Raw genomic sequence first — 16,588 nt, 5'->3', positions numbered from 1 at the left:
ATGATAAAACCATGGAATTGTAAACGCCTCCGTGTGAGTTCATGATGGGTGCAGCCCCGTTTCAAACCCACAACAGCATAGAGAAATTGAAACTGTTCTCGTTTGCACGTGGTTCTGCGTGTTCCTGTTCTTACCGCAGAGACAACTGAGGTTGCTTTTTTTGTAACACAGGAAATGGAAAACACCACTGGTAACATACACAAAGTCCACTTAGTGGGGGAGAGTGACGAGCTTTGTGACCCGTTGTTTCAGTCATATTGACGAGAGTCTTTGTTAAGGCTTTGCCAAGGTAGCCTGCACAGGAGAATAGATTGCATGACGCTGTTCTTTTCAACATACACGCACATGTAAAGGAGCATAAAACATCACTGAGTCATCATTGAGAATGCAAAATTGAAAGGGAGTGAGAAACTGAGCGAACGAGAGAAGGACAAGAGCGACACTGGGTTGCCAGTTTAAGAAAGAAGCAATACGAGCAATGAGTTCAAATTTCAAATTCTCTTGCTTTCAGTGGCCTTCAACATCATTCAACTGTGTGCAAGACAGTGATATGATTCTATTCTATGCTATACTTCATTTCAAGGTTAAAAAGAAAAAGAAGAAAAAAAAAACAAGACCAAACAATCATGCCTTTCTCTGGATGTCCAAGATTGTTTCAGCAGGTCAAAAGGGTTATGGATTTGAATCAGTGAAAGTTTTGTGTTCGGGAAGAGACAAGGTGAGCTGGTGACTAGACACAACAAACATTTTACACTGTTAGAAATCCATAACCTAAAACCCCAAGACAGTCCTTAGATCCGTAACACACATCCATCTGATGGAAAATGTCTGTCTGGGAGCCATGAGCCATGTGTGCCATCTTCTCCCTTACTAGACCAGCACTTACAGAATTTCCTCTCAAGTCCCAATGATCAATGCAAAAAATTCAAATATGACACATTTTCATATGCAAGAACCGAGAAAAACACCACACGGAAGATTAAAATGGTTCCTTTTGACAGTATGAAAACCAAAACAAAGTATTTCTTTCAAAAGAAACAAGGTACTATATTTAACTCGCATGAAATGCATGAGGATGACAGATGATAAAGTTTCTTCACATTTTTTTTTTTTTTATCATTCAAAAACTTTCATCTTGAACTGGTAACCAGGTGACACAAATTTCAACTGGGTTACTCAGTTTGTACTCCATTTTTTTTCTCTTCTCTCCAGTCAGTGTATTGACAAAAATCTGCAGAATCTAAAGACCTCCACTAGGGGTCAGAATTAACCCCAAATCAGTATTTAAAAAAAAAACAAAAATGGCTCAGTCAAACAATCTTTTACAAATATACAATGCCATCATTGATTCAAATAAACATAAAAACATAGGAGTGATTAAAACAGCATTTTCAAAGCAAATTATAGGGCAAGATGTCACTTTCCATCAGCAGATTTATAAACTCACAGATGAAAGAAGTCTGCATGGATGAGGGAATAGGTCAGTGGGGCACAATCTGTGTGCAGGGAGTCCTCATCTCTTAGTGTAATACAAACTTGACCCATAACGTGTAATAAGTTACCATAGTAACAACACCAGATAACATGGTCGGTATGGAGACGTCCCATATCTGGCTAGTAACAGTCCCACTATCATGCTCTGTCCGGATCAGGTCGGCAGTGCCATGATTGGCACTTCTATGCATAAGAGGAATGGCAGAATTGACTAGGTAGAGGGCTCACTTGACATGTTCGGCACTGTGAGAGGAACAGTAGTATTTTTTGTGTGCAATGAATGTGGAGAGGCTGCTGAATTTGATGTTGCACAGCCGGCAGTAGCGGGTGTTCCCGTTCTGCAGAGGAGAGGCGAGGGGTGTTTTAGGCGTGGACAGAGTTGTGTGGACATGGCTTACAGCAAGGCCTGCCTTTTCAGGGAGGAGTGTAGGTAATGGGGTGTGGCCTAGCTGCCTCACCTCTCTTAACATTTCAGGCACAGGTGACACAGTTACTCCTGTAGGGGAGTGGGCAGGGGGTGTGGTTTTTGGAGAACCAGACCCCACGGACTGGGTTTCTAGCGGACTTCCATTAAGCACAGGTGAGGAAGGAGATGTTGCTTCCACCTTGATGCTCCGGCCATTCACACTGTCCTTACGGTGCAGAGGGCTTGGTTTTTTAGGTGGGGTGAGAGGAGCTCCTTCCCGTGGGCTAAGGCTGGGACTAGGACTGACTCCAGAGGACTGCATCTCCGAATGTTGTTGTAGTGTGAGCACCAGACCATGAGTCATTTTAAAATGCTCCATCAGATTACAGGTCAGCGGTCTGTTGGGAGGGCAGTAAGGACACACCACTGGGGAAGTGCTGGGTGTCTTTGGTCCCTGCACATGTGGAGGAGTGGATTCAGAGCCAGGTAGGGCAGATGGATGCAGAACCGCTGCGGTTTTTACCTGTCTGAAGCCCTTTGGCATGGGGGGCAAGTCGACAGCACGGTTCTTTGGTGAGGTGGAAGCAGGTCTCTTCAACCGGTTAAGCTGTTCCATAGTGTGCGGTTGCTGGGTAGTTGCAGGGCAGTAGTAGGTCTTGTGGGCTAGGTAGTTCTCGATGCTATTGAAGCTAATGCTGCAGGCGGTGCACTTGTGGTAGTCAGTAAGGGGCAGAGCGGGAACACTGCCCCCTCTCTGGCTTTCTCTTAGTCTGGGTCTTTTACTCAAGTCGATGGGTCCGTCAACTTCAGGACTTGAGCTGCGTGTTGGAGTGGATACTTGGGGCAATGGAGGAAGGGAAGAGCCCTCTTGTTTCACCGCCAGACTTGTTGCTGACGGCAAAGCAGTGGCATTGGCCAAAGCCTCAGTTTGAGCCATGTGGATCTCGTACATCTTCTTGCGCTTGCGTGTGCGGATAGGTTGGGGAAGGAAGGCGGTCTTACCAGAATTGGGCCTCTGGATGGAGGGATCATGTCTCGAGGCGCAGTAGAATCGCTTGTGGACAGTGTAGTTCTCGTGGCGGCTGAATCGGATGTTGCAGGCCTGGCAGAAGGTGCGAGTGGGATCATCGTCTGGGTCTTCAGTGGAGCCACTAGGACTTTGACTACCCTCACTGGCCTGCCCTCCTCCAGGTCCCTCTCCCTCTGAGGATGACGAGCAGGTGGCCTCTTTCTGCCCTGGATCCTCAGTTTTCACCTCCACTAACTGGGCTCTAAGGCTGTGCCTCTTGGGGCAGGGTCAGGGTAGCTAGGAGAGGCCGAAGCTGCGCGGCTGACTGGTCTGGCCTGGGGTGAAGCAGCGTGAATGGCAGCCGGAGCAGCTGCTGTGACCGCCCCTTCCTTCATCGGGCCTGCTGCCTCACCTTGCTGATGCCTGCCGGAGCAGTAAAGCCTCTTGTGGACATAGAAGTTGTTGATGTTGTTGAAGGTGATGTCACATTCAAAGCACGTGGCTCCTTTGTGAACGCTAGCAGGAGAGCCTGGTGGGTAGAAGCTCTGCTGTCCAGCTGCTGGTCCTTGTCCCTGTTTAAGCCTACTGTGTACCATCTCAGACATCTTAGCCAGGATCTCAGATGCTTGTGGCATTATGGCAGCCTCGGAATTGAACATGTACTGTGGTAGAAACATTGCACCTCCAGGGAGAACAGAACCGCCCATTCCAGGGTGTACGGGACTGGAACCTGGAGTTGGACTGGCTGGCTCCGTCTTAACCCGCCACCACCGTGGGGAGCTCTTAGGTGAAGTAGACTGAGATGAGCTTGCCTCCACAGCATTTCCTTCAGGACTACCCGCCTGTTCTTCTTCCTTTGAGTCATTTTCATAGTCTGAACGTGGCTCCTCTTTGATATTGAGCTGGTTGAGGGGACTGCAGCCTTGAGAGGCTGAGCTCCCATTGGCTCCTGGGCTGGAGGAGTCTGGTCGCGGCACGCAGGCAGCAGGCTCCGTCTCTTGCAGCTCTGGAAGCTCAGAGGAAGGAGGACTGCTCTTGCGAGGTGCAGGGCTCCTCTCTGCCGGAACCCGCACTTCCAGGTGTGTGTGGACATGCTGTTGTAGTAGGGCAGGTGTGTCGGCGGAGTAGCCGCACACTTGACATTTCAAAACAATGCCAGAGTCTCCTGGACTCAAGCCTGTCAAAAAGAAATAAATGACAGACATTCAAATACAGGACGACTTCTTTAAATCTTGTGATTAATAATACTTATGTCTATAATGTTATTTAAAGGTCAACAGATCTGATGAATAGTTCGGACATAGTTTTAGAGACAGGATGTAGCTTTGAAGTAATGTCTCATATCTAAACATGTATTTGAGTTATTGACATGATTTAAACAAACTGTTGTATTAATAAAATATATTCACTTATTTTGAAATATATCTTTCTAAATCCATTTTTCTAAACTAACATGCTTGAGAAATTTCATAAAAAAATAAATACATTTAAAGAATTGCTAAAAAGTATGAGGAACTAATATGCAGCATTGAGACTAAGTTTGCACTGGATTTGTTAGTGATCTGATATTAGAGCTGTTACCTGCAGCCAGAGGCAGTTTGGGTGAGTACACCTCACTGTGAGAACCAGGCTGGCAAACCATGTGACTGGTGACCAGGTGGCTATACAGTATGTCTCGTGTTGTGGAGATGAAACCACAGCCGTGACACACACCATTCAGCGAGTCTGTGTGAACCTTCAAGTGCCGCTCACAGTTCGCCTTAGTGGTGAAAGATGACAGGCAAATCAAACACACAAACGGACGCTCTCCTGGAGACACATTAAGAGACAAAGACATACTTACAAATCTGACAAAACAGATAATTCACTATAACACAGTTATTAATGCAAGTGTGCCCATTTCAAGAAAAAAAAAAAAAAAGAAACGGTGAGAAAAGTGTCTCACCACTGTGTGTTCTCATGTGGATCTCCAAAGATCTTGCACTGGGGCAGCTTTTGTTACACTGTGGGAATGGACACAGCCTCTCGTTAGGGTATGAATCCTTAGGCTTGTCCTGTGGAGGAGAGGCCGAGGTCTGCTGCTTCTGTCGGCTTGCGCAGTAGTACATAAGATGGGCCTGGAGATTTCTCTCACTTCTGTACCATATCCCACAGTCTTTGCAAGGGAAAATGTCTTCTGCACACACAAACACACAAAATACGACAAGTTAAAACAATGCTAAAAAAGTATTTATATCTTGAAAGGATAATGAGTTATCACAGGGGATGTTTAGAGAAGGATATCCACTCATTTCATGGTGTTGCATATTTTTGTGCTTGGTGTGTACTGGCAATTCATGGATTATACAAATCCAAAAAAAAACTTTAATTAGTTACAACACTATTACTTAACAGACAATAATAAAGTTTTTTCTGATATTATTTATTCCATTGTAACTGATACACTTTTAATTATATGTGGGATGTTCAATGTTTAGTAATGCACCCACTGTATATATAACCACACACAAACATAATACACCACAATAATAAATCAGAAGGCCATCAGAATTGTTCCATCATCTCCACGGCAACAGGCACAGCAAGTTTGTGAAGTGTGTTAATTGTGTGTGCACACAATCAGGGTACATGCTGAACAGGCTATATTTGACCCCGACCGTCACATCCCAATTATCTGTCTACTTGCAGCCCAGCTAATGCAGTGGGAAGCACAAAGTTGGGCTGATCATGTCTTACGCTTCAGCTTTATTTACAGTGATTATTCATGTCTTCATCATGGCATGTCCGTGTCCACTCCCACTCTTCATGCAGTTTAGCAGATATAGTGGAGAGGGCTGTACCAGTCAATTAACTCTACAGCAGTTGGAACTGACACAACACTGCCACCTACTGACGATGGCCATGAATGACAAGCAACTTAAAGGTTAAAGGTGTGTCCATGTTAAAATACTATGGAATTGCAAACTTTAAAAAAATATTTTCTGTTTGATGGCTGAAATAAGGTCTTTTTCATTCTACATCCTTTTTGCAACATCTAGCAACTTTAAAAATGCAAACAAATATGTATCCTACACGCATGTTCAAATTTTGTCTTTCAAAGAATTAAAAGTTCTTTTAATTAACATTTAAGCAACATACAAAACTATATTAGTCAATGATTATGTAAGAATGTATAACATGTAGGCTGCATTAAAAATACAGTAAAAATATAATTACAATTTAAAATAACTGCTGTTATAATATATATATATATATATATTTTTATATGTAGGTTTATATTAAAAAAAACTTTAAACCAGTTATGCTGCTTGATACTTTTGTGGACAATCATTATTTGATGAATAGAAAATTCAAAATGATTAGCATTTAAAATGGTAAAGCCTTTTACAATTACATACTTTTACAAAAGATTTGTCACTTCTGAACAATTTAATGCATCCTTGCTGAATAAAAGTATTAACTTCTAACTTACAAAGAAGAAAATAATCTAACTGACACCAAACTTATAAATAACAAGGTATTTTACATATGTACACATTGCTACTGAAAGATTACTATATTCATACTCCATGGTATATAAATGGTTCCATATGTTATGATCATGGGAACATCTCCATTATAACAGTATTAAAAAAATATTGGCATGTTCGAGTGTCTAAAAAATTTTGTAATCATGGTACGTTCTGTGGACGCAGAACTGTGATAAGAACTTTTTATGTCACAACATTCTTGCGGGAGTTTTTTTTTAACTATTAAGTATTATGCGTCATGATTTATGCCCATATGCACAAACAAGGCCCAACATCAATAATCACAGATGTAAACCCACTCAAAAAATGCATGAAACTGTGTAGACATGATGCGTTTATCAGTAAGCAGTGACTCACTATTTACGACAGCAGTTGCTAAGATGGCAGCCATGCCAGCCTGCTGAGGGAGGAGCTGGATCTCAGAGTGCAGAGCAGCGGGGTACGCAGGCTCCTCCTTCACCCGCACACTCTGGGTCTGAGTCACCGCTGACTGATCTGTGGTGGAGCAGGACAGCGTTGCCAGAAGTGCATCACCACTGGACAGCTCCTGCGTCAGCTTGCAGAATAACACTCCTCATGTAAAACAAACAGGTCACTGTTAGACTCTCCATCTGACACTGAAGTGAATGTGAGAGGTACAGTACATGTTGGAGTGTTTTGGTGTTGTACCCTGACTGTAGATGATGCAGTTTGACTCGGTGGGGCTTGAGGTCACAGGAATCCTTTTGAGCCAGCAGTCTGCCTCCTCACACTCCACAGACAATACAGGCCTCTAAAAACACACAAGTGGAAAGAGAAACAAAGGTCAGCCGTGCAATTTAAAAAAAAAAACATCCAGCAGATCTAACACAGAGGTTATACAAAAGACACTATTATATTAAAAGTTTTGTTATAAAATGCAATTTCACATTCACAGAATGTGGTAAAGAAACAAAAACTTTCAAAATAAAAACCACAAAAAAAAAATGTAAATCTAAAATATCTTCTGTAATAATTTTTTTTTGTTATAAAATTTTCACTTTGAGATGAAAACTTAAAGCCTTTAAAGCAGATATTAGTAACACTTTAACCACTTGAAAACCCTTATTGGTTGACCACTACTAATTTCTCGGCTTGAGGTCCTCTGTTCCCATTCATTTTCAGCTGTCTATTCACTACAAAACTGCTTTTGAATTGCACTTTCCGAGAGACAACCCCCTGTTTATCTGTGAGAGACACTGTGAAATTTTTTTCCAGCTTAAATGGCTTTATGTTATGTTCAAAGAAACACAAAAAGCACATTCACATTTAATCCCTTCTTCCTGATACTGTGCCATTAAAATTCAGCATCCACCATGCCTCTTTTAACTTTCAATATCATATAACCAGAACTAGACTTCCTGACCAACGTTCTTAATAATTTCGCTTCTAACCACAGACATTAAAAGGGTAAAGATAAAGACAAAGACATCCTACTATAGGGGACTGAGCAGAAGGATGCAAGGAGTAAGAAAAGATTAAAAAGAGAAAAAAAAGAAAAAAAAAACAGGAAAACCCCCAAGAAAACCTGAAGGTTGGAAAGGGGATATCATGCAGTGCGGCAAAGTATGCAAAGGTGGAAGTGTGTATTGCAAGCTGGCAAATATCTGAATAAACACACCTGGACTTTTCCACACAATCATTTCAATGTTTAGCTGAAACAAACGTTAACAGGTTTAATGGGAAACGCACCCGTTTCAACGTCAAATTTAACAGAAATTCTCACTCACGATGAACTGCAGAATGACTGACAATAAAATCATAATAAAGGCACTGTATGGTTCTGATAACAGGCTGTATATATAAACTGAAAAGTTGATTTTCAGGCTGAAATTCACAAAATTGAGTGACTGATCCATTCCACTAGGTGGCAGCATTTCAAAAATACCCTCATATTTAAGAAAAGCTTCCCACTCCTTCATTCACTCAGCTATACTAAGTTAAAGACTTGCCCTTGGGGAGACTAGTCCTTCTATCCCTGACATGCTACCAAATCAACTTTAAAGACAGGAGAAAATGAAAAGACATTAGTTCAACTGTGTAAAAGAGGATAAAAAGCCACCAGTCGAGAGGACGAGGGGAAGTGATGGACCGCAGAGGAGGACAGCTGAAGGGTTTCTTTCTAATTCTGTCTGTTCTTGCCTGAAGATACAGCCGTATTGTATTTCATGGGGAACTAGTGCTGATAAGGAGATAGTGCTCCTTTTGTTTTAATTTGAAACCCAATGCTGGAGCCGTCTGTGGCATAAGTGCTGCGTGCTTCTGCTAATTTGTTTCAGACTCATTTAACACGACTCGACTTTAAGCTTCACAAAAGGAGAGGGCAGCCTGGTCAGCTCTCGCCTTTGACAAAACACTTCCAGACAAATGCGCTCTCTAATTAAACACACACATATTGACACACAGACAGATCCGCATGTGCAGATGCGCACGAGGTGTAAGTGAAGATGTAGATGGTCAATAGCGAACAAGAACCGGTTCAAAACAATCAAGACAATCAGAGCGGGTAATTATTTTTTTATGTCTAAATAAAAGACAGGTGACTAGATGCATCACTTGTGCAAAAAAGAACCACAAGATCTAGCAGAAAAAGACCAATATTTCATGAGGCCCAAAGTTTTGGTCATATCACAGCACAGGATTTTCTTCCAAATCATTGTTTTTTCCAATGATAATTTTTGTAGGAATTGCAAGAATGATCATCTGAATTAAGTGGCATGAGTGATTCCAGACTACAAAAGGTAACTTCAGTTGTGACTTGAATATCTTCAAACTTCCCTTACATTGGGGGAAATTTTCATCATCAGTGTTTTATCTTGGAAAGCAACATTTTTCCTTGTGTGGTGACAGACGTGGAAAATTGCACGTTCCTTGTGTACAATCCAGACCCGTTCAGTCTTGTGCAATATCATGAAGTCGTTCTTTAGTGGTAGTGATTGGTGGTTTATGTTTATTTCATGATTTTTTTTGACAATATGAAGTACTTTTTATTGAATAACAACAAAGAAAACAACATAAATGTATCATCCAAAAGAACTTTTTACCTCTGCACTTCAAAAAAAAATCTATTCATAGCAAGTATTTTAGTTTAATTTAACAGTTAAATCATCTAAAACAAGGAGAAACAATGAATAAAATATTAAGACTTACTTTTTAAGATTTTATTTTTATGAAACAATTCCTGTTGAAAAAAAATCTAGTATAGCTAGACAATAGACTTACATCTAACACATTTAAAAAAAAAAAAGTGTTGCGTTAAGTAAATTGATCTTGTTTAATGCATTTTAAGACATTGATCTGCAACACAGATTAATTAAAAACTTAATAAGACACCATTTTTGCATTGCACTGGGCAAACGCAAGTAAATTGAGAAAATCTCAAGCTATCTAACAACATTTTTCAGTATTTTAAATAAAAATAAAAAAAAGAAAGAAAAAAGTTAATTGTGTATCTTAATGCAAAAAAAAAAAAATAATAAAAAAAGGCATTTTCTGGAGGGAAAAAAAAAACCTTTATCCAATATTTTTTTACATTTCCAATGAGGAAAACCCATTACAACAATTTGGCACTTTTTTTTGTCAATTTTTGCATCCTGCTTAAATGTATCTGAACATCATATAACAATGCTATTTGTAAATCATACCTGAATTGAAACCAAGTGTTAAAGATGCTAAATGACTGACAGTTTGAAAACAAGATGCATTCTTATTGTAACAAGCCTGAAAATGTAGTCATGCCACCTCTGTGTGGATAGCTGAAAGACAGCGTGAAGAATAGAAAGAAGACTATCATAAAGGAAGAACGCCACATGTTTTAGAGTGTAACCCTGGTGCTGGTGAATATACCCCCACCCCCTGATGCACAAGGAACTAGGTTACTTTGAGAGTGGTGCTTTAAGCCCCACCGAGTATGGAGCTTTGAGGAACAGTCTAAGCCCCCTCGTCCGAGCCCTGCTCCCTCATGAATATTAATGACGACGGCCGTGCTTTAATCTGCCTGATACCCGCACTGCTGCCGCCGCCCTGATAGCGAATCTAATTATTTGGTCTGATATTAACCAGCTCCTTCCCTCCCTCCCTCCCTCCCTCCCTCCTCCTTACAAACGCACGCCATCAGGAAAAGAGGTAGATGCACCTTTCCATGCACACAAACACGCACTTGTGCACCACCATCATACCACAACACCTTAAACACACCCCCACAGTCAAGCCTGGTGTGTGCTTGCTCACAGTGTTATCATTCTTAAAAACACTCTCCTCTCGTTCTGATAAAAGTTGAATGCAAATGATTCTTGGACTATTTTCGTTTCTCATTTTGCACATCTCCTTTCTGCATGGAGAAAAAAAATCTTTCGCCGTCTCCTTTAAAGAGAGAAACAGGACCGTATCTCTCAGTGACCCAACAGTATGACCCCTCGAGTCAAATCCATCCAGGTTTACAGAGCCAATTAAAAAACCTATCAAATTGACTGAACTCATCTGCCGGCAGTCAGAGGACGGGCCGGTCTTTCTGACACTCTTAGAAATCATTTATACATCTCTGGAATGCACACTTCATATGCTTCACATGTAAATGTTTAACGAATAAAACTGTACAAATACACTAAAGCCGATGCTCATTATGATAGCATGGAACAAGGTTTTAAAAGGTGTTTGCTCAAGATATGACAGTATGTGTCTTACAATGTGTAATCCTGTGATGCAACACTTGCAAGAAGTGAAAAAAAAGTTTAGTGATGCTTATTATTTTTGTCCAGAGACATAGTTTTAGGATACTTTGGTGAACAGAAAGTTCAAAAGATCTTTTTATCAGTCACAGCCCTGATCGACCTAACATGTTATTTTTGTGGATTAAAATTACACACCACTTCAATCAGAGTACAATGGACTAAAACGGACCACAAACAATTAAATAGTGACTACATTTAACACGTTTGTCATAAGAAGAACTATGACTAAAACGAAAACTAAACACTGCGCTCACTGTACATTACGTTTCTTCAGAACCTGTGTACTCTCTCCCTTTCTTTCTCATTTTTCTGTTTTTTTACTCCAGCGTTATCTTCCTCCGTTCCTGTTTCTCCACTATCTCCACCTTATTCCCTCTCCTCATCTGTCCATATCCCTCTTTTTCATGCTCCGCCACGCTCTTTGTCTCCATCTCCTTCTTGCTATCTATTCCTCTCCATATCTCTCCACACATCCCTTTTTCACTTTTCCATCCCCTCTACTTTCTCCTTCTCCCAATCCTATCCCTCTGTCTACCCCTCTCTCTATCTCCTTTCCACAGGAAATGGTTTCTTTCCCAAAAGGGGGGTAGAAAAGGGGTTCATACTGTCCCAAACAAAGAGGTCAGTGTGTGAATCCTCCAAAAATACAGAGAAGAAAAGGAAGGGCGATAACAATCAGAAACCTTCTCTCATCCGCCTCTCTCACACACATATCCTTTTTTCCCATCTTTCTCTTTTTTCAGGCCTCGTTTGCACACATCCAACCAATCGCACTTACGCACATGTACTCCTACATATGAACCCAAACCAAATAGCAGCACATCTCCACATACACATCCCTCCAAGAAAACAGCATCCAGGTGTTATGAGCAGCATGCAAATGACATGTAAAAATAGGAAACTGTGATACTTAAAAGGGTGCGATAAGAGATTTGAAAATGAGGCACTCTTGGAAAGCGGGCTCCTGATCTGCCAGTGATCAGGCTCGGAGATAGAGGAAGGTTTCCTCTCTCCACTCCCCACCCATCATATCTCTCTCTGTCGTTTTTTCCACCGTAAAGCATGCAAATCCAAGTACATCACAATCAAACGTTAACCATACGTCTTCAAACATATCTCAAGTGATGTGTACTGTTGCTTCCCAATAAATAAAAAATAAATAAAATAACAGTATACTACAGTATATAAATAAACACTTTTATTTAGCAAGGGCACTTTTTTTCCATTCATCAAAAAATCCTGGTAAAAATATTACCACAAAAACATTAAGCAGCACAACTGTTTTCAACATTGATAATTATAAGAAATGCTTCTTGAGCACTATTTCTGCATATTACAATGATCATGAAGGATCATGTGACACTGAAGACTGAAGTAACGACTGCTAAAATTCCCCTTTACCATCACAGGAAGAAATTAATTTTAAAAATATATTAAAATAGAAAACTGTTATTTTAAATTGTAAAAATATTTTACAGTATTACTGTTTTTAACTGTATTTTTGATCAAATAAATTCAGTCTGCGTAAGATACTTCTTTCAAAAACATTTAAAAATCTTACCAACCCCAAACAAGAAAGAAGAAAAATTACTTAAGTTAACATCTTGTTTTAAGAGAATATATTTGGAATTAATCTAACAAAATAAAGTGAGGTATATGCTTAAAATAAGGGGAAGAAAAAAAAACTTTTTTGCCATTGAGGTAAGAAAAATTAAAATAATTTCAATTTAATCTAACTTTTAATTTATTATGTTAATTTATTCTAAAAAATGTATCTTACAAAATATTCTTTGATTAATTGTTATTTAAAATTATTAATCAAATAATGAATATTTTGACATTTTTACTGAAAACAAGAAAACCACCTATTTGTCTCTTTACACTTCCTCCCTGTTTTGTTTAATTCTTATTTTCTGCACAATTTTTATGTCAGTCTTTTTACATTAGCCATAGCCTTTTGATGTTCCAACCTAGTTCGCAACATTTCTGAACTTCTACGAGTGGAGAGCAGGGAAAGGTCCTCAGAAAGATCCACAGGTGCCAATGTGTGATGCTCTCAATTGGACTCCCAAATGAAGCCTGACTTGCTTCCCAGATAATTGAGAGGGGCAATAATTAAGGGTATTGAAGCATTCCTTTCAGGGAAAAGCATGTGTAGCGAGGGGTGACTCTCTGAGATCACTCTACTGACAGATGTAGATAAACCAGAGATTGGGATGAGGGTAAACAAACCCCGTTGGTGTGAAAAAGAAGAGTGAGTGAGAGAGGAAAAAAGAGAGAAGATGAAGAGCGCTCACCTTCACGTGTCCTTTGTGGGGTGGCAGAGAGGAGGGGAGCAGGGCTCTCCCAAAAAAGTGGGCTGGAGAGCAGTGGGTGGCGGGGCTTATCGGAGCAGTTCTCCTGGAGAGATTATTGGGGGATTAGTTGGGACGCTTGTTTCTAAAACATGATAAAAAGGCGCTCGGTGCATGATAACGCTTTGAACTCCCCACCCGCTACCATCGTGTCTTCAGGCGACGTTCCACGAAATAACAGGAGATGCGAAGTGGAAAGAACAATGGCATCGTGGAAGTGAGAGTCATTCTGCACTCACTTAGAACTGAATGTTTTTTGTTTTTTTTTTTTAAGTCAAAAAGTCTGACTTCACAGTTCTGCTTGTGTCAACAGGAAAACTAGGCTAATCACAGCATTAGTGGCATGTACAGTTAATGTAAATTGTAATAATATTTTATAATATTACTGTTTTTACTTTATTTATTAGTTTACATAAAATATTTAGTGGATTTTAGATTTAATGTAAATTGTAGTTATTTTCTTTTATAACACTATATAATAAGCATAATAATCATTAACCTAATTATATTTAGTTAAGATATTTAAAAATTTTAGACTCTTCAGTCACACTTAAAAAGGTCTAATTCTCATTGCATAAGGAAACAAAATAACAAATCATGTGGCATCTGCAAACAGCTAGAGGTAAATTCACTTTTCCTGATCATTCTTGCAATTACATGGTTTTGAGGTGATTTTAATGGACGTTAGAAGTGGACATAAGTATACATATTTCCCTCAAATTCACACAGCCTCTTGGTTTGTTCTATAATCCAAAGATTTCATATATTTTTAAACGCGTCTTATTTGTCCCAATACGCTTTGTGCACACTGTAGTTCATGTACTGTAAGTCATTTAGAAGTCTAATAAAAAAAAAAAAAAAGGGTGTGTGATCATTGTTGTTTAAAATTGTTTTTAAACGTGTTTAATTATGTCTGATTTTGTAGGTTTTTGGTTTTTAAAAGTTGATTTATTGGTTTTTTTTGGTATGTTTTTTTAATAATATTATTAAAAAATTAAAAATGGAAACAGCGATATGACTGTTCATATAACCTTCTCAGTCTTTCAGTTATCAAAGACGCATTCAAATAGATAAAAGATGGTATGGTGGTTTCAGTAAATATGCAAATAATAAGATTTACATAAAACAGCCAGGTGAAAGTGATAATCAATACAAAAGGATCTGTTAGAACAGTACAGTTTCATGGATGACATATTCAGTTTCTCTTCCCAAATTCCCAAAAACTCCTCACACACACAGTGTGACCAAAACAACGCGTTTCATTTCTCACAGTGTCTCAGATTAAACTCAAAGAAAGTGAGACTGAGAAATAAACAAGCACAGCCATGACAGGACGGACCCGGACGCCTAGTGACCCCAGCAGCTCCAGACTCAGGAGGATGTGGAGGGACGGCGAGAGATGCCGTAGGAATGTGAGATTCGACACACTATCTCTGCCAGATATACACTCCTTCAACGAAGAGATAGCGGCGCGAGAGCAAATGCGATAGAATGCGAATGTGAAAGTTCTGAGCCGAAAATCATCAACAAAGCCCTGCCTCGATAGCAAGATTTAAAAAAAAAATAAAAAAGAGGGAGAAAGAGGAAGGGAGAGAGATTAGGAGGAGGTGAAGGAAAGGTGCAGGGAGGGGAGGGAGAGCTGGGTGCACGGCCTTAGAAATTCTCATAATAAATGAAATCTTAGAAATGAGAGCCTATCAAGTAGAAATCAATCACTGGGGTTTGTTGTCCAAGAGGATGGCGCCACGCTGAGATAAAAGAGAAGCGTCCGTCTGGTGGATGGGGGTGGGGGTCTAGCCAATCTTGTGCAGGAACGGTCGAAAGCAGTACAGGGGGAAAAAGATGACACTCGCTCAAGACATGCATTGCCATTTGCATACACCCATACTCCCATGGATTACACCTCACTTTGAATCAGTGGAACGCAGACGTCCGCCCATTCATCCTCAATTTGATGGGTTTTTCTTAACACTATCCACGATCCTTGCATTTCACTGCCTAAACATACTTGAATCAAACAAGTTTGGAAAACGTGCATCATTTTGTATGAATACATCTTCTCTGGAAATCAGCCAAGCAAGGAACTTCACCTGTGTGTAAGAGTGTGTACAGGTCTGTGTTATCTCTGAAATGTTTGAGAACATGGTCTGAGCCAGGAAACCTCTCCTTAAGTTGACATCACATGATCAGATGGACCTACAACACATGACTAATTCTCTAATACAACACAAAGCTACGGTATATGGTAACGTGTCCAGAAATACCCATCCCAATATGGTAATATCATGTTAATTAACCAGGGATATTATAACTGTAATGTTATGACACAACAGAGCTGAGATAGGAATCTTAACCAAATATCCAAATTGATCACTGATCCCTTCACATCCACCTTACCTCATTGGCAGGTCCATCTGTGGTCTCGCCTGATTGGATGCTGCCAGAAAACGGGCCCCACACGGTGTCATCTGACAGGTCCCTGAGGGCCAGGACCTTGAAGTCATCAGCACTGCCACTTAGCATAAGATCATCTGTATACACACAGAGCACAAAAGAGTGTAAATACATCAGAACAACAATTAAAAACAGGTAGAACAAGAGTGTTAGTTTGTTTTAAGTGGAGTTTGCTAAGGTGACAGCTATTGCTCATACTTAAGTAGGGAACCACCAATATTACAATTCTAGCCGATACGCCAATAAGTTGACAATTATTTAATGTTATGGCCGATAACCGATAAATGTACACTATTAATAGTATATACAATTTTGTCTAAATAAATAAAATAAAACAGCACAAACCAATCATTTTCAATGTTAGAGGTGAAATTAGGCATCACAACAGTGATGTGTTCTGTGATGCGTAATTTCATTTCTAACATATTCTAACATATTACAATATTATTACTGATAATGGTAAATGAAACATTTTAAATAATTTAAAATAAAAAAGTAATTCTTTGATGAATTGCTTGTGTTCTTAAATTTGAACGTAAATATAATTTAAACAAAAAATTTAATGGGAATAAGATAATGCCAAAAGTAAATCT

The 16,588-nt window shown here is 39.8% G+C and overlaps 1 pseudogene; it reads right to left on the bottom strand.

The window, feature by feature from the left end:
- Positions 1-1,609: 1,609 nt before the first annotated feature.
- On the bottom strand, positions 1,610-16,073 carry LOC122148541 (annotated as a pseudogene).
- Between the last annotated feature and the right edge of the window lie 515 nt (positions 16,074-16,588).

This window comes from Cyprinus carpio, chromosome A18 (genome assembly GCF_018340385.1).
Source record: "Cyprinus carpio isolate SPL01 chromosome A18, ASM1834038v1, whole genome shotgun sequence".
In the NCBI taxonomy this organism is placed as follows: Eukaryota; Metazoa; Chordata; class Actinopteri; order Cypriniformes; family Cyprinidae; genus Cyprinus; species Cyprinus carpio.
Note: the sequence above shows the minus strand (reverse complement) of the source record. Positions and strands in the feature narration are given on the sequence as shown.